The sequence below is a fragment of the Haliotis asinina genome, chromosome 16 (genome assembly GCF_037392515.1).
Source record: "Haliotis asinina isolate JCU_RB_2024 chromosome 16, JCU_Hal_asi_v2, whole genome shotgun sequence".
Taxonomy (NCBI): domain Eukaryota; kingdom Metazoa; phylum Mollusca; class Gastropoda; order Lepetellida; family Haliotidae; genus Haliotis; species Haliotis asinina.
The window spans coordinates 5,986,374-6,011,729 of NC_090295.1; the positions used below are offsets into that span (position 1 = coordinate 5,986,374).

Genomic DNA, 25,356 nt, shown 5'->3' on the forward strand with positions numbered 1-25,356 from the left:
TCCTGTAAAAAGTTTAGGACCAAATGTGTAATGAGTATTGAATACATCCCCTAGGGTCTAACAGATGTAACCTAACTGATGAAGGAGACTACCATGCATTACGTTTAATCAGTTGTCTCTAAACCTAATTCGAAATAGCTATCTGCAATATCAAAGAAAATGTTTGTGTGTCTGTCATGGTTTTGAAGCAGTCGTCCAGATGGTACCATGCTGACAATCAGTAGCTTAATCATCAATTTACTCTCAAAAAGAAATTTGCATTACTTTGAGGACTACAAGAGAACTATTCAGTCTCTCTGCTAGATGCAAAAACACACCGCTTCTGATGCAGTAGTGTTGATACAAGAATAAAAATGTTTAGTAGCAAAATACCTTTACCGTAGGTAGCCAGTGAAATAGTTTGTGTCAAGATGAGTGTTTTTGCTCATTTGCCTGTGGTATTTGTGAACGTGAAAAGGGAAGATTATTAGAATCAAACAAATGTTAAATCAGGAAATCTTTCCTTCAAATGCATTATTGAACCAATACCTAAAAGTGAATTAAACATATCTCGTGCAGCGTTATGACTTAAGCATATGCTTGACTTTTTTATCGCAAGCGAAAACAACTCCATTTCAAACTATCGACCATCCCATTATCATTGCATGTATATTCAGTTACACGCTTCCAATAGAAAATACGTGTTTTCAAGAACTGCCCTATATCTATTATATCCGATGGGAATAGAAGGTTAGTCGTTTTACATTATTCTTGATCGATTTTACTAATACATAGCATTTCCACGATGTACACCTACAAAACTGTTCAAGTATGTAAATGATTGCATTGTATTATTGTAAGGAAGTAAAAGAGCATGATAAAGTTAATCTTTATTCTGGGTCAAATTCCTTTGCACATGTCAGCGTTTGTTCAACGAACACAAAGACTGATTTGCTATTGTCAGTTATCGTGTTATTAAGTTAAGAATATTATACACAGGCCTACGATACATTCAGTTCAAAATGGACTGACAAGTCCATCTGTCAACCTTGAAACTGAAACTACGACTATTTTTACATTCGATATATAATTGGATAACAGGAAAATACGTGTTGCCCAAATCGGTGTGTCGACAGTGTGTTTTATAGGGGAGGTCAAATCCGATCTTAAGCCAGCTCGATCAATATGATGGATAAAATGACCAGCCTAGCTGAATAATTGATATGAAAAAGAGACGTCTCTTTGCGCAGACATTAAGTCTGAAGAGAAACATCTACAAAGATCAGCGTGGTCTGTAAGATGAACATATATTGAAGGATACCATTTACACAAAGTATACTAATCTGCCAACAGTTACATTCTGTGAATTAACTTAATATTCAGATAGTATTTCAATTGGTTAACGATATCTTTAAACTCTTTTACACACACGATTTTAATGAATCTTACGCAAAGAGCCGGTATTAAGGTCGTAAGGCACCATAGACTGCAACACTCAGCGTGGATACCTGGAGTGAAAAAGAAGGTGCGTACAGTCAGTTGCTTTGTCGTGTTTACATATCTACAACACTGGCGAAGTTTCTTGGCATTTTCATCGTTTTTGTATCAGGTCCCTGAGAGCAATGTTTGCTTACTGGAATGGAGAACAACTTATGTGATGACATTCAATTATCACCTTATCTGGGGTGCACGAAAAACCTGTTTATCACCCACGAAAATTACACAGTCTGCACCCCTTGTTCTATGAAGTCTGTATTTATCAATACAAATTTCACAAGCAATGAAATGTATTCGGGAATAAGGAGGCTGTTGAAGTATATCTCTTTTTCGTTTTCATTCCCCACTAATATCACTCCGAGACGGATAGTGTCGGAATAAATTCATACATGCATCATTACCACCCCAAGTGAAGTATTAACCGACTATTAACAAGAATCATAACATCAGTCTTTCAAAACGCGTATACTCGAAAAGAAAATTATTGCAGTTTCCAGCACGATCGCAAAATCAAGACTTGAAAATGTGTTTAAATCGACAGTTTTAAGCAGTTAGGACTGGCTGGTTTATCGGTGGTGCTGCAGCCCCGCTATGTTGATATGTGAGAGTTGATGGAGTGACTGTGCTGTGGCAACTCAGCCTTGACAGCAAGCAACAATTCACTTAAATTGAACCATGATAGGTTTTTGTCCCCGAAGACGCGTTCAAGATGTTTATTATCCGCATGATGGTTTGTCAGTAAATTGGCTTCTCGAAATTTTGTCAGTAAATTGACTCCTGGAAATTAAGATTTAGAATGCACTTTAGCAAATGACTCTCCTAGCCATTTACGAATATGCATCTCATCGTCCGTGTTATATTAATTTTATCCTGAGGCATTGGATGACTGTGGGTTAGCCTAGCTGTAAAAGCGTTCCCTCGCCACGCCGAACGCGGGTTGGATTCTCTATATGGATACAGTGTGTGAAGCCCATTTCTGGTGATAATGCTGGAACATTGCTAAAGGCGGCGTAAAACAATACTCACTCACTCATTGTAGTATTGACCTGTGATGGTCGCGTCATCTTGCACTGTGCTCCTTTCCAACAATATTGCTTCAATTGTAGTGATATGTGTCTTGGCACAGGAATAAGGAAACATAGCGAAAGAGCTGTCATCAATTTGTTTTAACCTGCAGTGTGAGTCACTATTGACTGAATAGTCGATGCTGTTTATGGTAGATTATCTACTGAGAGGTAAAGCTTCGGGAAGGAGTTTCATATCACCAGAACGGAACAGTAAACCATTGAAACCAACCATAGCACTAAACCATAGTTCCAGTACACTGGGGTCGTGAATAAAAACTGTATTCCATGAACATTTAGGGTCGTGCCAGATATGGGTTCCTCTAGTGCTACTAAAAGTTCCCTTCACGCGTCACCACACCTGATGCCGTATTAACCAGATATTATCGGAAGCCAGAGGAGTTTTCATTTTAGGCTAGTGACAGGCAATGGGATGGTGGAAACGGGATCCATGGCAATAATCCCAAGAGTAAACAAGATTGGTTTGGTTACTCAGCAATATTCAGGTTATATGGCGGCAGTAAATAATCGAATTTCGACCAGACAATGCAGTGATAAACATCATGAGCATCAATCTGTGCAATTGGTATACGATGACGTGTTAGACAGGTTAGCCAGTCTGGCCACCGAATTCCATTAGTAGCGTCTTGCGTCAAGTATGGGCCACGGAAGACCAGTTCTAACTCGGATCATCATAGGTTTGACAAAACAAGACCCCTTGGAGCGGAAATCAAAGATTCTAAAGCAACAAGAGAAGATTGTGTCTATTTTCCTCGCGTGACAACAAAGACAACGAAAACGTGTCATGTACTTCAGAATACATCTGTCTCTGGAGAGTATTATACCAAAGAATTGAAATGGTTCCGTCTGTCTATCTACAAGAAGCGTTGTGGGAAAATGTGAGTTGCTTTCGCCCACCAGAACAATGCTTTAGTTCACACTAATCAGGTGGCAATAGATACCGTCTGGGAACGTGAATACCATCTTCTTCTCGATCCTCGTTCTAATTATTCACCTGGTCTGGTTCATAGTCACTAGCACACCTTTTTCATTTAAGACTAAACTGGATAAGAGACGTTCATATGACCTTTAGACGAAAGAGAGATGGCTTGGGGGCACACGGCGGAAATTCAAGGATATTAAGCTCTATGCGAATTACTAGTATCTTTAAAAATACATCACAATGCTCACCAGAACATGCTAGGTTTATGCATGATATCAAGCCACTAGAAACGCCTTTGTATATGCGAATGGGGGAACTGTAAAACCGAATTGTACTGAAGATCGCAACAAGTCAACAAGCAAACATGTATTCATTACAATAGTCTCCTGTTTTTAAAATACAGTCGAACCCCAATGTCTCGAACTCGGTTGAGACGAATTCTCGGATGTGTCGAACTGACATCTCGGTCCCTGCCGATTTCCTTATATTTATCATTATTTTTACCCTGATGTGTCGAACTAGATGTGTCGAATTCCCGGTTGTGTCGAACTCATTTTAGGGTCCCCAAAGGCTCTAACAAGTACAAATTTACCCTTTTGTCTCGAACTGTCAAAGCTGGTTGTTGCAACTGAAACCTTCAGTCGCGCAATCGGAAGTCATCCTCATAAACGTGCTACCTAAAGATCAAAAGTAACGACTAACGGACTCAACAATCAAGTGACATGTTTAACTACGTATGCCGATTAAGATTTTTTGGAAGTCCTATACACGTGGCAGATGGTTACCATACATCTTTGAGAAGAAGTACATGTACTACATTCTGGATGTGTGAGTTCTGTGCTGTAAACTGTAAGGTTCAAGTACACGCAATATGTTTTCGGATATATTTTGACTACTTTATTTACACGAGTATAGCACATATGGCAGGGTCGTTCAACGTCCATGACACTCTTGCCCATCCTGTACTTGACCCGTGAAGATCCGCTTTCGGATGGTTGACACATGTCATCGTGCTCCATTTGCGTTGATGCTTGTGCTGTTGATCCCTGGATTACGTGATCCAATCTCGATTGTTCACAGACCACCGCCATATTGCTGAGTAAACCTCACTCACTTGCTCTCTCTTTTCACAATTTTCATTTACATTAACCGACGAGACTGAAATATGATCATTTCAATTCCATATGTTGTAATGTTGTAATGTTGCAATTATTAACTGTTCTTGATATGACTGTAATAGTGTCGATGTGACGATAAATATTGACTCACTCATGTTGTAATGGACTAATAAAAACAATCAGTCTAAAGTAATGTGTATCCATTTTTTCGCCATTCCATCACCTTGTAAGGTTTCCTCCAAACGCGAAGAAATACCAGGGTCCTCTTGAAAACCATAGATGGTGTACGGAATCTGTGACACTCACAAGATCTAGGGCAAACTCAAGGACTGATGGATACCATAGAACCCTTTACTTGTTTACCACAGAAGACGTATCCGTTCAAACTGGTTTCAGGATGTTGCTATAAATCTTAAAAGTCATTCACGAGACATTGACTATCCGGCTAGAGAGCCCTTAATGTAGAAACTATTTAATATGTTTCCGCCCAGTCAGTCTGTGTACGTTTCAGATCATGTATCAGTGAATCATTAGTCGGTCACTCAGTCGCATCATCGATTTACTTGATGTCATGTCATCGATCTCAATGGGTTGTTTTATAACATCATGTAAGTGTGACACATGAGTAGGCATGCGTTTCCTGGTTCAGATGGGGGGACCGTCATGTTGGATGGTGGCACTTTCTGCGAGTACTTTGACGGCATGCAGCGGCAACAAGAGATTCGATTCCGTGAGTAGGCCCATTTTCACTTTTTAGTACTTTTAGAAAATCTCTCGGTGGTTTTCAGGAGATCAATTGAAATTTTTGTAACTGGAAGGCGATAATGAAGTAAGCCCATTGATATCATATATTTACTGAACGTGTCAAAGTGTACAAAATGGTAAACAATTTCATTGTACAGGATTTATTGTATTTAGAGGATAGGGATGCAAAACCGCACAGCATCTCAATTTTAGCGTATAGCGGTGTTTCTGAACGTGTTGCTTTACACGGTGCAAAATTTTCTGTGGTGTTGCTAACGTGTAAGTGTATGTACAGATACCAAAACAATTACAAAAACGCTGTGATATCAGGTTTCTGACCGTTATCATCTCATTATATGGCGTATGTGGCATCAGTAACGAGGGAACGTAATATCGGGAGCCTGTTTGATGACAAAGGTGACTATTATTGTAAGCGATTACGTGAATTTAAAGAAGAAACAACAAATTCCCACGGAAGGTATGAGATTGAGCATTTTGTCGATATAGCGCCTAATGCTTAAAATAATATTTATAAACCAGTCATATGGCCAGACATATATATGGCCGGCGGGGGAGCTTAGTGCTTAAAATGTCGGCTTGTCACGATGAAGACACGAGATGATTCCCCAGATAAGTAAAATTTGTGAAGACAATTAGTGTGGTGCTGGATTGTTGCACAAAAGCGGCGTACAATCATATTCAATCACGACACATTCGATGAATGTCCCTTAAACATGAAGCATCAAAGTGAGGCTTAAACCAGTAAAATGGAAACGCACGTGCAGGAGATACAAACTAGTGGTAAAAATTACATGAAAACATCCCTGAAAATCATTCTTTGTAGAATCACAGATATCCTTAATAAAATACCCTCCTGCCAAGCAGGCTGTGCTGTTTAATTAAGAAGATTTTCAACTCAAAAACACTGAAACGAAGTAGTGACCGACCTCCTGGATAACTTGGCATGTTTTCCGTCGAATGACACGTCTTGATATGCACAGAATGTTACGGACGGAATGCTATAGTAACGTGAAGTCCTCAATGAGACCTTGACATAAAGGACAAATCGCTGTACCTGAAACCATCGTCGAAGTATGAGGAGGTACGTCTATCATTCACAACCACAAATGTATGTTCTTTTGGAAAGGAAAGGAAAGGAAATTGCTCTCGACCGTCTGGGACTTGATTATTCCACAACTTTCTACCACTTCCACTTTCCTACAATGGCTTATATTCAAAATAAAGTTCTTCATAGAACATGACATAAGGATTTTCCTGCAGGACTTAAAAAGACCTCGCAAATGCATTTATTACTAATGGAGTTTCAAAAGTATGCGTCATGCCCGCTAGTAAATCCACGTCTGAGACCCAACGAGATCGTGTGTGTAGACGGAGTACTGGATGTGTACAAGCTCAGACAGAAGAATTGTTTCCTCCGGCGTTTAACGGATCCAACGAGGACCCGACGAGGACATAAAGCTAAAGTGTAAAGACGTCGTATACTTATTGAAGAGGGAAAGACAGGTAAATCAATAAACGAGGCCGTATGTCCAGATGTTCTCTTTATGACGCGCATATTGTTTGCGGTACTTTTATCTAGTTCATAAGATGCAATTCACATGCACTGTGTGAAAATGAACAGTCAGATACTGATGCAGAGATATATATTTGCTTCACTGCCACGGCCCCAAAACCAAAAGTCTGTTTATATAGCTAAAACTTCCTTGTCGATTAGTACTGTTGTCTTTCTTCATCGAACTGACATGAGGATTTTGTGGAGGACTAAATAAAGAATCGCCAATTTATTACCAACTAATAACTAACGCTGTGTCCAGCAATGTTACAGCTATATGACAGCTTCGAAATACAGATTCTTGAACTGACTACACAGTGACGTGACACCAGTCTTTCAGATGGCACACGACTACATGCATCCACCAACCCCAAACCACTACCTGATCCCTGCAGTCGCCTCTCATGACAAACACAGGTTGCAAAATATGAATTTAACATGGACATAAACAAATTAATATCAATTTTTTTATGTGTGAGCTACACATGTCTACATTGTAAATGACAAAATACATATTGTTCACCAAACCGCAAGAATATTGTTCGCAAGACCGCAAGCATATTGTTCGCAAAGCCGACTGGCTGGTAAATGCTGATCTTTACTTGACACATGTGTTGACATGTTGATCCAAGAATCTTTTAACCAAATTCAGCCAAGCACTATACACATAAAATCTAACAAACAACGACTGAAAGAGTGTAGTATGTTTAAGGTGAGAGCACTTTACATGTACAGGTGGTACATTACTGTCACAGTGATGCCAAGTCTGCCACACTACTCTGTTTCCACATCCGTGTCGCCAGACCATTATGGCGCATTAATAGTGCTGAGTAGCAAAGGTCGTTGTGTCGGCCACCAGAGGATGGTGTATTTTCCATTCTTGACGGAAATAGCGGAAAGCGATATTAGAATCGTTCCATTTTGTCTGAGTACAAGGGGCGACACAGGATATCAGCGATAAGCGATATTGCAGCAGAGACAGTGTTAGCGTTAGTGTTAGAAGTTTTTTTATTGCGTCTTGTTTAACGCTGCACTAGACATTGTTCCAGTTATTTATAACGGCGGTCTGGACATGATAGAGCCTGGACCAGACAGTCTTGTGACCAACATCATGAGTATAGATCTATGACGTTGGAATATGATGGCATGCATCACCATGTCCCTGACCACACGATACCGGTAGTCGCATTTAACGATCTGTATAACTTCCTGTAGACCAGATCTAGCACAGATCTTCAGGGGTTAGTATTAGAAGTACGAGAAGGAAGCTGAACAGAAGAGTAGAAATAGTAGTGGTTGTTGTTAGTAGTAGAAGTGGTGGTAGCTGCTGCAGCAGGAGCAGTAGTAGTAGCAACAGCAGTAAGAATTAGCCTAAGTGTACAGAAAAGAAAATGGGGTTTAGTTCTTAATTACCGCTCCCAATTCATGCTTTACTGGCTATGAAACGCCTTGTATTCCAAGTCTCATTTTTTCATAATGGTGACTGAGGTTTGTTACAACGCCCCCATAGATCACAGTTCCACTTTTTCAGTGACTACAGAATCACACAAGCCGACTAGTGACTGGTACCTTTCCACATTAAAAATATTGTGTAATGCCAATTTTAGCTAAGCTACTATGCACTTGTTAATATTTAAGATGCACACGTGCTCAATGCAGAAGGGCGCAGAGGTAAATATCTTCACGAGCTGACTAGTATATTACATTTTATTGGTCTTTTGAAAATAAGTTAGCGTTTCACTTATCTTTAACCCAATTCATTTAGCGCCCTATGCTGCCAGACATCAACAAAATGTTGCTGAAAAATCTGACAAATACAACCCTTATCTGAATCGATGATCGTTCTGATTCACGATCGCATTGACTGTGATGAATAATGGTTGCACACATGTTATGAGCATCCAGCAACCATAATGAACGGACAAGATATATCGATCACTGGATCTGGTTTTCTATCCCTACTTTGCCTGTAAGACTGACAACCCAACCCTAAGAACAGAAGAAAATAACAAATGAAGAAAAAAAATATCATAAAACATTCCCTAAACAACCAATCCCACAATAATGAATAGATATGATGATGTTATGATGGACCTGTCTCGTCCCGATCTCTCTGAAGAATAATTGAAGGTTCCTGGTACGCTTCTAGGCAAGACTGGAATGTACAGGTCTCGAACATCGAACAAACATCCTTAAGAAACACAATGTCCGAGACTGTTCATATTCTAAAGAAAACGCTGTGCTGCTGATTCTCCTGTAGTTCGTATTATTTCATTCTTCCAGTCACTGACACATTATCGTACTATTTCAAAACGTACCACACGTAACCTAATTAAAGGTTAAGATAATTGTTTCTGAAACATTGCCATTTACAACAATTTCAATATGCGCTTTTATGGTGATTTTCCATTCCAAGAAGAGATATTGACTGCTGTATTGACTTCATGAAGTCTCTGGAATGCGATCAAAAGATAATGTAATCTGAATCAGGGAATTCCATGCATCTTATTGCCTGTGGAACCATTTGGATTCAACTTCCATTTGGACGAAACATTCATTTAGATAACGGTGTCATTATTCGAATGACGTTTTGCACAGAACATTACTTGTTTTGAATTGGTTATACCTAAACGGTTCTAGATCTATGGTCGATGGATAACACGGCAGATAATGGCAAGGAAGCTTCTTATTCATGTTGGGAAATGGTAACAAATTGGAAAGGGGTTATTGGTGATGTAGCTAATGCTTGTTTACTATGTAAACACAAGAGATGGTCCGTCATGTTTAGCTTGAATTGATTCTGCCATCCGGAAAGTTACAACATGAGAGAGCCGATGAACCCAAGAATCAGAATCTGGTCTTCACCATATTCACTGCTGGGCTCAATGTTGATCTCAAGGAAAGGTGAGCGAGAGAGATGGAGTAATGTCACTTTAAATAGAACCCCTGTTCTATAACAGCGTGTTATTTTAGAGTGGCGTGAAGGGATTAATGTACAGACAAATAGAATGTGAATCTCATGAGGTATTGTGGCCACAACTTCACACACAGATCTGGACATCGGCGAAGTGTCAGATGAATTGCCCGTACGTGTCTACATGCAAGAGCTGATAAAAAGTGCAAAAGAGTTTGACAGCAGCTGAAAATGAAGCACGGGAGAAAACATGTTTTTGGATGAAGGTGTGTGTGAAGTTGATGTCGCGTTTTGGGGTATTATAACGTATGAATATAAATGAGCAGTTCTCTTCGTGGGCTTATTGACATTGGCTCGGTGACTCACCGACACACGTGATCGCACATTCACTCACTCACTCACCCTCCCATTGACTAACTGACTGACTCACTCACTCACACACACAGTCACTGATGTCGATGATTAACACTTTGATCTATGATACAAAGTAATTCTATCACTTACTCGCCGACTCACACACTCGATCATCGACTCACTCACACTCACACACTCACACACTCACGCACTCACACACTCACACACTCACTGACTGTGGTCGATGACTAACGTTGCGACACAATGTAACTATCCTCCGCTATTCCAGTAGATGACTTACGTTGAACAAATTAATAAATCGATATTTCATTGCCGATCAAGTTAACGCTGACACTAATGTAACGTTGTTACAAAAACAACGTACTGGCCAGAAGTGCCATGAATCCATGGTATCACATATCAGCGGAGAGAAGGTTTTTAGATTGATCAATTACGTGATTAGTGCTGGTAATACAGAGAGTCCCCTGGGAGTCCACTAGCGGCTTCGCTCGTCCTCGGTGTACAATGTCGCCTAAACCTTTTAATCCATATCGTAATATATGGGTTAATGAGGTTTAATGTCGTATTCAAGATTATTGCCATAAATCGTACACATTGACGAGGACGCTGATATGCTTGTAGCTGATGAAACTGGTCGGTAGGTTTGGAAGTGCTAGCCCCCTGAGTCATATTGCCCCAGTTGGACATTTTCCCTGCAATGTAGACGGGCACTAATTCACGAGAGGGACACTCTCCGCGGTGTTACGCTGCAAAACATTCGACCGTTTCAAGGCTAGACGCATTAACAAATAATGCCGAACGAGCATGGTATGACAGGGGATTTCTATCGGATTAAACATGCACGACACAAAATGATATGTCTGAAATTAATTCAGTGTTACAAATAGTTGTTTTCATCAGTATTGTATCCGATGCTTGGAATGGTGGTTCTAGTCAGCAGTAATGAACGTACCAGAAACATGTCGATTGCAGTGGAACTACTACGGAATCAACACTTCCATGGCGTAATCTTTAACAAAGCTATAAATTATCGCACCAATGTTTCAACAAACCCATTGGATCACTTCTGACACGATCATGACAAAACAGCACGGGTTAGTATAAGAAGAGTTATCACGCCAACCGCCATCGCTTCTGAAAAAACGTAATCTCAGTTACCGGTCTTGATGTGACCAATCACAAGAGTCAAGGTAGAACCTGATTGCCTAAATTGAACGACTGAACTACATGTCTACATAGTCACACTAATAATCCTCACCATTGCCACTGTCAATATCAAAATTACTTCTACTGCCACTACTGCTACTACAACTTCTACTAGTAGTTCTGCTGCTGTTGCTACTATTACTACTACTCCCACCACAAGTATCACCACCACCACCACCACCGCTACCACTACTACCACTACTATTACAACTACTTCTACTGCTGCTGCTACTACTATTGCTATTTCTCCTGCTGCACTCCCACTACTGCCACTATAGCTACTACTACTACTACTACTAGTACTAGTGCTGCTGCTGCTATTACTCCCACCACAAGTATCACCACCACCACCACCACCACCACCGCTACCACTACTACCACTACTATTACAACTACTTCTACTGCTGCTACTACTATTGCTATTTCTGCTGCTGCACTCCCACTACTGCCACTATAGCTACTACTACTACTACTACTACTACTAGTGCTGCTGCTGCTATTACTCCCACCACAAGTATCACCACCACCACCACCGCCACCACCGCTACCACTACTACCACTACTATTACAACTACTTCTACTGCTGCTGCTACTACTATTGCTATTTCTGCTGCTGCACTCCCACTACTGCCACTATAGCTACTACTACTACTAGTACTACTACTAGTGCTGCTGCTGCTACTACTCCCACCACAAGTATCACCACCACCACCACCACCACCACCGCTACCACTACTACCACTACTATTACAACTACTTCTACTGCTGCTGCTACTACTATTGCTATTTCTGCTGCTGCACTCCCACTACTGCCACTATAGCTACTACTACTACTACTACTACTACTAGTGCTGCTGCTGCTATTACTCCCACCACAAGTATCACCACCACCACCACCACTACCACTACTACCACTACTATTACAACTACTTCTACTGCTGCTGCTACTACTATTGCTATTTCTGCTGCTGCACTCCCACTACTGCCACTATAGCTACTACTACTACTACTACTACTACTAGTGCTGCTGCTGCTACTACTCCCACCACAAGTATCACCACCACCACCACCACCACCACCGCTACCACTACTACCACTACTATTACAACTACTTCTACTGCTGCTGCTACTACTATTGCTATTTCTGCTGCTGCACTCCCACTACTGCCACTATAGCTACTACTACTACTACTACTACTACTAGTGCTGCTGCTGCTATTACTCCCACCACAAGTATCACCACCACCACCACCACCACCACCACCACCGCTACCACTACTACCACTACTATTACAACTACCTCTACTGCTGCTGCTACTACTATTGCTATTTCTGCTGCTGCACTCCCACTACTGCCACTATAGCTACTACTACTACTACTACTACTACTACTACTAGTGCTGCTGCTGCTATTACTCCCACCACAAGTATCACCACCACCACCATCACCGCTACCACTACTACCACTACTATTACAACTACTTCTAGTGCTGCTGTTACTACTACAGATATTTCTGCTACTGCACTCCCACTACTGCCACTATAGCTACTACTACCAAAACTGCTACTACTACTACTACTACTACTACTGCTGCTGCTGCTGCTACTACTACTACCACCACCACCACTACTACTAATAATAACATCAATCACCGCTAACTACTACTACTACCACCACCATCACCACCACTACTACTACTAAGATCAATCACCGCTAAGTACTACTACTACTACTACTACCGCCATCACCTCCACTACTACTACTACTAAGATCAATCACCGCTAAGTACTACTACTACTACTACCACCACCACCACTACTACTAACATCAGTCACCGTTAAATACTACCACCACCACCACCATAACCACCACTACTACTACTAACATCAGTCACCGCTAAGTACTAGCGCGTGACCAAGACTATAGATACATCAACAGCCATCATCACTAAACCAGACATAACAATCCAGTCAACACTACTGAAACAAGCATAACTAAAGATTTCAACACTGCAAGATACTACGAAATCGACGTAGTTACTTTCAACAATACTAACGCAAAAATACTACAACGTCCAACACTTCTTACAACCAACTGCAACCAACACCACTGTTGCCATCAGCTTATAGAAAACCGTCATTAACTTCAACCTCACTGTAACGCAACTGACATCGACCTAAAAGCTACCTTATCAGTCAGGAAGTTGTCATATGGAATTGTTACGTGGTAACAATTAGGGTACCAGTTACGTCTAGATCAGCGAACTTGTCATATATTTATTTTGCGAAGAGCGAAGATGGGAAAATCAGCAAATCACACTAAAACATTCAAACCGATCGGGGTTAATCATGGCACACATGAAGCAATCGAATGTCAAGGTGGAAGTCATCTGTTCTCAGTATCGTATGATCCCCATGAGATTCCAGAAGTGACTGGCATCGTCACCTCATGGAACCAATCAGATTACAAATCATGGCATAAAAGAATGTTAATTAACCCTTCCTGTTGTGGTTGTACCAACTGTTGGAGGTTCTGTTTCTGTTGCTGACGTCATAGCAAGCGTTGATCATGAGTATCCTGAAATGTTCCATCGGGGTTATATCTGCGGACCTTGAGGGCGATGGCAGTACTTGAATGTTGTTACTATTCAAAAAGGTCGTTCTCAGTCACGTTGTGTGAAATCAGGCGTTGTCGTGTTGAAAAACACGTTCGCGGGCTGCAAACTGATAAGAAGGTGAGACAGAATACTTTAATCTGTGTCTCGTTGTGCTCTTACATAGATCTGTACCACAGGTATGGAAGCTTGCGACACACAATATAAAACTCCCGCCAATAAACCTGTCTACTTCATGTATGGAGTTTCTAGCATACCGTTCTCCGTGACGTCTGTAAATACAGCTTGACGCTGTATCAAACACCTCTCTATCCTCTTTGTGTCATTGACACAGTGACGTTGGAGTCGACGATGCTACTCAGTCAGAATGACACCATGAACTGGTAGAAATTTCCTCGCATTGATGGCATGTATTTTCAAGTGCTGTAAACCTGTGATGACAGAGAAATGAAAACCCATCCTCTTCCCCAACCAACATTTCACGGTCATTCATGTTGCAGTGTGTGGCGTTTTGGCTTTTTCTCAATACATCTCTCTATATTTTGGTCGTATTTTATTCTACCAATACAAATCAATCGCGATGCATGCAGTCATGAGATTTTGTTTTGTATTTATTTTGTTGCTTATCAGCTTAGATGCTTCCTTTTTTCGGCTTTTGTGTTTCTTTGTTGATGGGGCATAGCAATGAACACCCTTTCCTGATGAAGGTCAACTTCGACTAATCAGATCAGTAGGTCACATGATTAAGGATAATATTTATTTCAATGTCAGCTGGCCTAGCGTTAGTCTGGGACATTGATACAATTGTGGTGCTTTTATATAAATAATGTGATTGGTGTTTACGTTCTGGAGTTTACACGGGCGTCTCAGTGATTGACACCGTGCTATCTCACGGTGTTGTCTTACATGGGAATGTCAAGCAAGACCTGTCAAGGTAATTTTGTCGAACATGGCTTTTCAGTCAATCGATGAATCCCTGTTACCGAAATAGAACACACTGATTTCAAGTTTGAACAAGTTTGCAATATCCCTATCAGGAGAAAACTGACAACTGTCAGAACAAAACTGACAACTGTCAGAACAAAACTGACAACTGTCAGAACAAAACTGACAACTGTCAGAACAAAAATGACATCTGCATCATAAGGAACTAGCAGTGGTGTCATGATCAAGACATTATTTGAGAAAGAATCAAATGGTTACAGATTGTGTGTGTGTGTGTGTGTGTGTGTGTGTGTGTGTGTGTGTGTGTGTGTGTGTGATCGTCTGTCTGCACGATTCCCGTCCTGATGTTAAAAACAACATCAGCAATCGGGTTGTTACAAAATAGTGTCACGTATTCTGTTTTGTTAGTTTATTTTGAACACATTTAAGGATTGAGTACAAGTTATACAACACTCTCACCATAGTATTTACATAAATGGTGTTTACATTCTTTATACGAGATAGACGGGAACAGGATACGGAGATGGATAACAGTGGAACAATTGCATTAATTCAAAACTCTGTTTAATTGACAGATTTATGTTTGATCAATCTTTAATGTTTTGAATTATGCACAGTCAGATCTGCACATTAACTCATAATGTATATTCATATTGGTAATACTGTGTAAATTAGACAGCATGGTTTTCTGTACAGTATATAACTGACACTGCAATAGGTAATGATAAGAATGTTTACAATCATATCCACAACAATAACTTGGCTTATCGTTCTTACTAACATGGAATGGATCATAATCCGATTGACTGCACACGTAACATGGTCTTGTACGGATGGTATTAGTGTTTCTCAATCCAAGAAAGTAATTATTCAATACTAATATTAGATTTTACTGACATTAGAGTTTACTGACACGCATTGTCTCGCTTCAGATTGAAAATCATTCCATATTCCGTATGGGTGAGTGAGTTATGGGTGAGTGAGTTATGGGTGAGTGAGTTATGGGTGAGTGAGTTATGGGTGAGTTAGAATTTAAAGTCATTGAGGCAATATGTCAGCCACATCGTGATTAAAACAATATATAGAGTAACACTAATTAACGATAGATTATAAAGTCCTGCCAAAGAACGACAGTAAAATAACTAAATTATCGCATTTAAAACTAGTAATTAAATCTAAAACATTTTACTATAGGGGACAACACAATATCAAAACCGGCTATTGATCGCCAACAACTGAAGGTAGATGACTATACTAGGGACCATGGGGACCTACAGTACCTTTGCTACCTGCATGGACCCTAGCTGGATGTACACCAACAGTTCATGTGTCGTGTTGTGGCCATCATGAAAACAACATGATAAGCACAGTTATTTATATTATTTGCATTAGGCCATTAAATAGCTTAGGACGTAGCCACACATTAAGTCCACCCTTGTCCATTTAAATAAATCGAAATAAACAATATAAATCAGTTATGTTTCTTTGTCGCTAATGACACTATTGTCGCCATTGAAAGTAATTGACAAAAATCGCGGAAAACGATGACAAATATACGAAACTCGTTTGTGAAATGTCACGCTTGTATTCTAAGTATCACGTTGTCAGGGCCCAATTTTGATGATATCTTCAGTTTGACACCTCTGCCGCTGATTGACATCGGGGAAACCTGTGCTCTTAGGAACACTATCCATGTAATGCAGAAGGACGCACTGCTCTCGGTCTTCGTATGTGTTACCCTGTATTTCCATGCCATTAGTTTGACACTGTTCATTGGACCGTTCTCCGCTGTTTCATTCTGTACTCCCTGGGGAGTTTGAATTCCCCTTGGATCTGTGAATTCCATCGTACCCATTCACTACATTTAGGATAGTGTAGCTTTTCCAGAAATTGAGGAGATGACCCATCGTGCTTGTCTGGTTCCAGACCAATGTGCTTAACACAGGCCAACCATTCTTTTCAATGTATTCTCGCTCAGCTGCACATATTTGCAGATCTAAGGATCATACGTTTCACAGTTATTTAGTGAATTAATGCCTTATCATTCCAAATATTAAATTACTGTATGTATATTTTTGCAGTGTCTGAGTGAACTCTTATGTTATCTGTCAGAGACAGCCTTGATTCTGAAGGTAATCCTAACAGATCACGGTACACCGAGGTGACAGATTGAAATGATAGTTCCATACCTTCTAAAGTAACAGATCCCGTATCTGTGTGAAATTAATTTTATGTTGACTAAAATATAGGGTCAGATGTTGTCCATAAACACTGATGTATTCTCAGGTCTTTTTGGACATTTCCTTTAATTAGCATTATTTCACAGCGCTTTTGTCAAACACGAGGGAACCTGTTCCAGCAGGGATTATTCTTTTGCGTTGCGTTTCTATATTTTGGCTCACTTGCAAGGCTGCTTTTACCTGATCGTCTCAGATGTCGTTTGTCAGTAGCTATGATACCATGCACACGTTACATCATCTCAAAATGGGGAATGATGTGATCTCGTTTAACGTGATTCTGTCAGTATCAGACCAAAATAATTTGCATGACATTTAGATTGCTCTCTATTGTATATGTATTGTAAATTATGGTGTTTCGGTAACAATTTTTGGATAGAAAATTCTAAAATTTCTAAAGGAACCTCTCTCATTAAGAGAAAAAACATTCATGTTTCTGGGGAACTTGGGAGGGGGGGGGGGGGGGGGGTATCCACTGGCAACTGAAATTCAGTCAGAATGAAACTCTTGTGGGGAAAGCTGTTTTCAGGAATGGTTTCTGTATAATGATAAAACGCATCTGGTTATAAATGGACTGCCAGCATGAAGGACACTTCTGATAAAACTGGCATAATAAAAATAGTCTTAACGCACATGCTGAAAACAGACTGAAAGAAATTAATCGGACTAGCTATTCTGGAAATGTTCGTTGCACTAAACACTTCTTAAGCCAATTCTTGGGGGGCGCGGTGGCCGAGCTAGCTAAAGCGCAAGGCTAGTGAGCCATAGAGGTTGAGGTGTCCGGATGAAGACCACCTGTGACCGATTGTAAAAACCGTGGAGGCAACTTTGTGTGCAGACTCTTTACGTGTTGTTACAACCCCTAGTGTGCAGTACACGAATCTATGAATCCGTTGGTAGGTGACCAGGTGGTTGCCCAGTTACGGGTACAACAACATGCAGTGAACTTGGACAAAGCACTGGGATATGTGTCCCATTCCACCCAGCTGTGAGTGGGTACCTCGTTAGGATGAGGTCACAATAAACTCGGTGCGCCTAGAGGCAGCAGGAGGATGTGTACTCCCATGGGAGTTGAGGTTGATTACACGATGTGCCTTTATGGCTGACATTCAATGATCGAGGGAACAACTACCAGCGCCTTGAGCAAACACTAATTGTGTATAAATTACCTATGATTAACACATTGACAAAGACCAAAGTTAAGAATTCTGAAGGCTACAAACGTTTCGAGAATAAGGACCTAAGATATGAAACACAGAAAAAAATATTTCTTTAAATGGACATAAAAAGCTTATCCCAATTTACCACTCTACAACAGTGAGCGAGTGAGTTTAGTTTTACGCCGCACTCAGCAACATTCCAGCTATATGGTGGCGGTTTGAAAAGACAATCCAGTGATCAACAGCATGAGCATCGATTGGGAACCTATGACATGTGTCAATCAAGTCAGCGAACCCGACCACTCGATCCCGTTAGTCGCCTCTTTGCGACAAACGTAGTCTGCTTTTATGGCAAGCATGGGTTACTGAAGGCCTATTCTATCCCGGACCTTCATCGGTCCACTCTATAATAATCGGGGTGGGTGGAGAGGGGTCACTCAATTTCAGAACTACAAACATCTACCTTCAAGTTTAAGCAAGACGGTAGACTGTAACACCCCAAATTAAAAGATTACGTATTCCCTGTAATTCAAACGATATTGTGATGATTTTCACTTTTTTTTTATTTGCCCTACCTTGCTCCAAAGAAAGAATCATATCAACTATGTCCTCAGAAACCCGAATATGGACAAAATGAGCCAGCTTTTTCACTCAAATAAACTAGGAGTGAGTGAGTTGAGTTTTACGCCGCACTCACCAATATTCCAGCCATATGGCGACGGTCAGTAAATAATCGAATCTGGACCAGTCAATCCAGTGAACAACAACATGCGCATCGATTTGCGCAAACGGGAAACGATGACATGAGTCAGCCAAGTCAGCGAGCCTTACCACCTGATCCCGTTAGTCTCCCTTACGGCAAGCATAAATCTTTATGGCAAGCATGGGTTGCTGAAGGCCTATTCGACCCCAGACCTTCATGGCTTCAAATAAACTATTAGCAATTGTGAAATTATCAATATTTTGCCAAAATAATTGTCCCATTTCTTTAAATATATGGGCAATATATGTTCTGTAGGAGTTTCCACTCGCGACATATTGCCTTTGGTGTTCTGTTGTAATATAACACTGCATCAAGCATTATCCCGTGTACATATCGTGTATACGTATTGTATATATTGGAATCTGGACCAGTCCCTACAGTAGCTGTCATCATAAGCATCGCTCAAAACAACTGGGACAGTTGAACAGGCCTGACCGGTTAATCCTGTAACCCATTCTCTGCGACAATCCTGGGTTGCTCAAGACCAAACTCAGATCTTCACAGGGGATGTCTTTGTCAATATCCCGATATTGTCTTCACTATTTCTTTCTTAGTATTCTTCTGCGTGAGGGAATTTTAAAACGTGTTTTGGTAGCTGCATCAGTCAAACTATAGGAATATAATCGATTTATTTGCAAAACGTTCGCCCACGATGTTACGTAAGCAATTTCCACGAAGAAAGCGAACAATTCATCACACCGTATGGCAACGTCACATTTGGAAAAGACTGTTCCAGTGTAAAACATCAACAAAAGCTGTACAAAAGCATCTACTGTCTATTCTATATGGAAGGTACAACAGTCTTAGTGCATGCGGGATGACCATGTGCCAGGCACTCTGTGAACATTAAAGATAAAGAATATTGGCTTCTTAGAGGAGCTCAGCAGATCGGCTTGATAATCTAAACTCACTTGTTCTAAACGGAACTTTGGAAAAAAGTTTGATGCTCAGTTACACGCCATTTGTTGCTGAAATGATATGTTACACAACATATGTCCTCACGATGATCTCAGCACAACAATTGTCCTTCCAATAGTCTGCTACACGGTGTATGTGTCTGAGCTTGTCAGATACACGACATACGTTACCATGACAGTCTCAGCACAACAATTGTCCTTCCAATAGTCTGCTACACGGTGTCTGTGTCTGAGCTTGTCATATACACAACATACGTTCCCATGACAGTCTCAGCACAACAATTGTTCTTCCAATAGTCTGCTATACGGTGTATGTGTCTGAGCTTGTCAGTTACACAACGTGTTAATGCAAGACCACAAAACTGACACTCGCATCCATAGGGTTTATTATGGAGACTTCCGAAATTACAGTTTATACATGTCTGAGACAGAAAAACAGACTTGACAGATGAGTTGAGTTGAGGGTTACAGTTGTGACGTTGATGAGGTTCGAAAACTACTACAAACAGCTTTCAATGAAATTCGGAAACTGTACAAATTTCACAGGACATAACATTCAATACTTCATTCGAATGATATGTGAATGCATTTGTCAAGAGTACAATATGCAAAATCAACAACATGTTTGCAAATAATTGTGTGAAATATGTTAACAATGTTTGCACTAATCATTTGACATTTTGACATATAAACAATTTCATTGTAATTTAGACATAACCTAGACGATGGTCTCAGCACAAAAATTGTCTTTTCAATAGTGTGCGTATGTGTCTGAGCTTGTCAGTTACACAACGTATGTTCCCACAATGGTCTCAGCACAACAAGTGTCCTTGCACTTCTCTGCCACACAGCCTATGTTCCTAAAGTGGTCTGTTAAAAATGTATGTCCCAAAGACGGCCTGTAACAAACTACCACATAGTTTCTGATACAACGTATGTTCCTGTCACATATAGTATTCCCAGAAATTATTGAGAATCATGTTGCGTCATGTAACTCATTACGTTTATTAACTTCTGGCGTTTTACTTACATAAACATGTTAAACATCATCCTTTTACAGTCTCAGTCTTGTTTTAGTACTTTGTTAGACCTCCTCGCTCAGCAATGCATGCCTGAATACGCCTAGGCACACTAACCATCAAGGTTTGTAGGTAATCGTGTGACAGGGTATCCCAATATTGGACCACCTCGGCCTTCATATCTTCAATATTTCTCAGTCCCTTTTGGTTTATTCTGTCCTTCATGACTCCCCACACATTCTCAATTGGGTTTAGGTCTGGGCTGTAACTGGGCCAGTCTAAAACTTGAACATTTTCGCCCGACAACCACTGTTTTGTGTAGCGCGCAGTGTGTTTTGGGTCATTATCATGCTGGAAAATCCAATCATCTTCATACAATGTTTGTGCTGTCGGAAGAAGGTGACCATTTAGAATGTCAACGTATCTTTCTTTTGTCAAGTTTCCCGTGAAAACACACAATGGCGTCACTCCGCGAGCCGATATGCCACCCCACATGTGAAACTTCGGGCTATGTTTTGGTCGCTGGTAGATAGGTTTGACAGTATCTTTGGTCCAAATTTTCACACAGTTAGGGGAAAGCCAAACAGAACTTTCATCCGAAAAGAAAACATTATCCCAATCTTGATTTTCATGAGCCCGACACCAGTTTAAACGTTTTTCCTTTTGTGCATCTTTCATCAACGGCGAGGGAATTCCACGTTTTTTCACCCAATCAAGTCTCTGTAATTCCTGCCTAACTGTTTCATTGCATACCTGAGGACTTCCTCTGCTAATCATTTCATTTCTGATGTTCTCAACACTTTTCAATTGGCCCCTACTCACAATCTGCCCAAGTCTTCGGCGATCCACCACACTGAATTTCCTAGGTCGACCTGCCCCTGCTTTGTGCTCTATCCCGGTTCCTGTTTGAATATTCTTCAAAGTTCTGTATACTGTAGACAGAGGAATACCATGTCTACAAGCTAACACTTTAGCATCAGCCTCACCCCTTTCAAAATCATCTAGAATGAACTTTCTTTTCTCTCTTGCTGTAAATTCTGCCATGTCAACACAGGAAGCCGTCTGCTCAGACAAGGGAGATAACTCTTGACGTAATGAGCTGCCTTCTAAGCCTTCAAGAGTTGTCTCCCTTATTTAGTATGCTTAGTGCATAGTGAAAGCCCTTTTTCCAATCTTAGCATCATTAGAAAAAAAAACAAAGATTTTCTCAATAATTTCTGGGAACACTGTACATGTAACGTCTTCTTTCATCTTCCAGTCTTCTGTCCGTGTAAAAGTAACATCCTTTAACATCCCCCTATCCCTCCTTGTTACACAACTGTAATAGTCTGTAACATATCACGTATTTCTTCAATTGTCGATATATGTGCTGTATTTGTCTGCAAAACAGTATATGTCCTCTAAAGTAGCTATAGCCGCCAGTATCATGATGCATGTTCTCGCGAACCAGAGTATATCCAGTTTTAGGTTGACAAAACCTAAATTTTTTGACAACAAAATTTTAGTATTCCTTATGATGACACTAATGTGTGGTCACGTTTTCACTGGGAACATTCAAAAATGAAACAGACACTTTAAGTGCGTTAATGCAGCACATTAGAGAACATTTATATCTTTACTATACAGCTGCACGCACTCTGTTTTCATTTGACCACCTGTGGCTAGGCGATTTGCTCTTGGTTAGGGCCATCACTCTCTCTGAGTATCAGTTTCAGCGGACACTGCAGTTTCGTTTACAAAACATCTCCTATTACTACATCGGTTTTGAGAACACACACCACTCAAAAAATGCCATTAAATTTAAAATGCGACGTACGAATTCGAGGTGTTTATGCGAAGCATATCTTGTATACATTGGAAGCTGTCTAATCCGGTACTCACTGGGACTGAGGAAAGCATCCGTTTTAGACAATGTGCCGGATTATAAAGCTGATGATAAATGTTCAAGCCACGGAAGGAACTTAGATTTTATGCCGGTGTTGACAACTTGCTGGATTAGACAGATGCCGGTTTTTGACAGCTTCCACTGTATTACAGTGAATAAATAGATTTAGATAAAACACAAAAGGATTACCATATAAAATATTATATCCATCCATGCTCATTGCACAACCCGTCCGTCACAGTAAACCTGTCTTACGTGATTGGAGATTGTGTATTGTATGGCCTGTTTCTCTTTATTGCTTTCCACGCTGATATTCATGCCGCAAACGTCTATCCCACTGTGCCACCAATCATACGAATATCTTTACACACGATACAATACAGTATCAATACAAAAGATATTTGTATAGCGCCGATATCCGACACTGGTTAGTTCAACTGCTCAAGGGCGCTTTGATTTTCCCTCGATCATTGGATGTCCATCACAACGGCACATAGTATTTTCAATCTCAACTTCCTGGGGAGTATACAACTCTTGCAGCCTACCGGGCGGGCCGACTTAATACGGCTTTCCCATCCTCACGAGGTACCCATTCACAGCTGTGTTCTAGGACACATAGTCACAGTACTTTGCCCATGTTTACACGTATTCATGTAGCCACCATCTGGTCATCTACCAACGGATTCGTGGGTAAGTGCACAGGGTTGTGTAATGCACACTAGGGATTGTGACAACACTGAAAGAGTCTGTAGACAAAGTTGACGCCAAGGTTTTTTACACCTGGTCACAGGTGGGCTCGATGTCGGCATTTCCAAGCTCGCTGGATTAGAAGCCTGGCCTCTTAGACAACTCGCCCACCGCGCCCCATGTAGTAAAGAAATTACGTGCAATGTCATCTGCCATTTTTTATACTGGTTTACTCCTCTTATGGAGTAGATTGAAACCTGATCGCGCAAGAGTTTGGGCGGCTTAATGCCTGCCTGAGGATTGTTGTTGCAGCGTTTGATCTTCTGGTTAGATTTATAAATATTTTTTTTATTTCCGTGTCATGGTTATTGAATAATGCAGGAAGCTTCGTGCTCTTATTAGCAGATTGACATAGAGGGCTTTTGGCCTTGTGTGTTGTGCTGGCTGATTCAGTTACGGAACTAATACGTTTAACGCGTTCTGCTCTCTCGCTGTCTCTTCCCTTCCACTTTTTCTCTCTCTCTCTCTTTCCCCATATGTGTTTTGTCTCATTACATATTCTCCTTGCTTTCTCTTTCCTTCCCCGTATGTACCTCTCTTTGTCTTCCCACATCTCTGTGTGCCATCATGTACTCTTCTTGCTCTTTCTGTCTTTCCACCTCTCTCTGCCCGTCTGTCTGTCTCTCTCTCATATCTCTTTGTCCCATCTCATCGCTCGCTCTCTCTCTCTCCCCAATTTTGTCTCCTAACAGATACGAGTACACGCTACAGGGAACTGAAAAGCAAACAGTTAACAAACACTAGATACATTATTCACCAGAGATCAACGTTATAAAATAAACTTTATGGGTTAAAATGAAACGATAAAGACATCTCAAAACACTCTAACGCATGTAATATAAACTGAAACACAACTATTACAGGTACAATTCACCCTTTTTGTCATGTTACGTTCGATTACGTTAAGTAGATTTACAGCACAACATGTTTTCCCTTTGGGTCAGTTACATCTAATGACAATGACACAGGTGATCTGCGTAAAAGATAATAGCTCCCGGGGAAAACGTGAAAAAACGTCAGATACCGTCCGACTATGGTCGTAATATTCCTTAATAGAATCATAGTTCATCATGCTTTCTGCACAACAACCTATGGGAAACAGCCATGGACAGGATGCGTTGTCCTGCATCAAAGGTGAAGGCCGTGAGCCCACTCATTAGATGCTTTCAGTCTGGGTCATAGGTTATTGGTCAAAGACGATGTTGTGACGTGTATCCGACGTGTGCACGACGGCAGAATGACGGGGATAATTGCATGAGTTCCTCTGAGAGTGGTTTGAGTAACGTACACCGTGGCGGAACATACATCGGCATGAACTGAACTCCCCAGAGTTATATTAAGTTGCTTACAATGGTATGAGTTCGGTTTGCAGGAGATGATGACAAGTTGCCAAGCTCTTACAGCAATGAGCTCTATGTGGCCATATGTGGAACGGGGAGCGACCGAAGAACATAATCACGATGTGCAGCCGAATACTAGGAGATACACTCAAGTGTTCTTTATGTGAAAACATGGTTACTAATTGATGAAGTCTTCGTGACAGAACACCACCAACTGCGTTTGCAGAACTAATTCCAACGACAGCCCAAGTTCATCATCTTTAATCATAGTCATTCAAACTTGGCCACCACCATTAATAGATTATTACAGTTTTG

The 25,356-nt window shown here is 40.8% G+C and overlaps 1 protein-coding gene across 1 annotated transcript in view; it reads left to right on the top strand.

The window, feature by feature from the left end:
- Positions 1-25,356, top strand: part of LOC137268906 (G-protein coupled receptor dmsr-1-like) — a 115,042-nt gene that overhangs the window by 13,308 nt on the left and 76,378 nt on the right. The gene's annotated exons all lie outside the window — the stretch shown is intronic.